Source organism: Rhea americana, unplaced genomic scaffold, assembly GCF_003343005.1.
Source record: "Rhea americana isolate MKP2758 unplaced genomic scaffold, rheAme1 scaffold_761, whole genome shotgun sequence".
Lineage (NCBI taxonomy): Eukaryota > Metazoa > Chordata > Aves > Rheiformes > Rheidae > Rhea > Rhea americana.
This window is the reverse complement of record NW_028186936.1, coordinates 1-1,659: the sequence shown is the minus strand read 5'-3', so window position 1 is coordinate 1,659 and position 1,659 is coordinate 1.

The window sequence follows — 1,659 nt, the reverse complement described above, 5'->3', positions numbered from 1 at the left end:
GGCCCCGGGGCCGCGCAGGTGCCGGCCGCCGGCGGCGAGCGGGGAGTCGGCGCTGACCTCAATTAATTCCCCAGATGAATCCGAGGCCCCGTGCGAACAACGGCAATCTGCTGCCTTGCCGGAGCCCGTGCACACGCGCACACGCGCACACGCGCGTGGCGGCGGCGGCGGGGGCCTTTCACGTGCAGGTGTCGCTGAGGTCACGTCCGACTTCCCTCTCGCTCCGCAGCCGCCTCCCGCGGGCACGTCCTGTCCTCGCAGTGCCCCCCTGTTCACGCACGCCCCTCTTGCACAGTCACACACTTGCCGACACACTCACGCACGCACAAAAGCACCCTGCCGTGCTCACGCACACTTTGCACACTCACACGCCTCCATGCACAAGTGCACACTCTCTTGCACACACCTGCCTTGCAGGGTCTCACGCACACACACACCTACAGTGACATGCTCACACTCACACTTGGTTGCACACTCTCTCCCGCAGCTGCACACCCGTGCACCTTGCACCCCACCGGCTCCCTCTTTGCGTGTGCTCTGCCACCACTCTGCATGCTCACACACACACACAGCCCATGTGCTTACACACCTACATGTGCCTGCTCACTCACAGCCCCTTGCCTGCTTGCAGTACATGCTCTCAACCCTATGTGCACACTCACATACTTGTGCTCTTGCACACACAGGCACACTCACACACACTCCCTGGCCTGTACAGGCCCACAGCCCCAGGGACTGGTCACACACGCAGCCCCTCTGCGTGCTCACACACACCTACACACTCACACCATCCCCCACTGTGCACGGTCACACCCGCCACAGACGTGTGCTCTCTCACACATGCATCCTCRTGCATGATCACACTGCCACGCAGGCTTGCACACCCACCCGCATGCATGCTCACACCTGCGCATGCATCTGTAATRCATGCTCACACACACTCCCCTGTATGTGATCGCACATGTGCATCCTGCATGCATGCTTACACAGGCACCCACAYGTGCATGTTYACACGYAYTTGCACCCCATACATGATCACACRTGCACACACCTGTGCATGTTCATACACACATGCATYCCCTAGGCATGCTCACACGTGCACACACCCATGCATATTCACACATGTGTGCATCCTGCATGCATGCTCACAAACACATGCACCCCTGTGCATGATCACACATGCACACACCTGTACATGTTCACACACACACATGCATCCCCTAGGCATGGTCACATGTGCACACACTTGTGCATGTTCATACACACATGCATCCCCCTTGCATGCATGCTCACACACACCTGTGCATGCTCACACATGTGCACCCCCATGAGTGCTCACGTATGCACACACCTGTGCATGTTCACGCACACATATATCCCCCTTGCACACTCTCTCACACACATGCACACCCGTGCATGCTCAGAATCCCCCTGCATGCTCACACATGTGCACACACCGGTGCGTGCTCACACACACGCATCCCTCATGCATGCTCACACATCTGTGCCTGATCCCATACACACGCATTCCCCATGCATGCTCACACACGCACACACACCTGTGTGTACCCTCCCCCCCCGCACGCTCACATAAATATGCACCCAGTGCATGTCCACACGTGTGCACACACACTCCGTGCGTGCTCTCACCCCGGCATG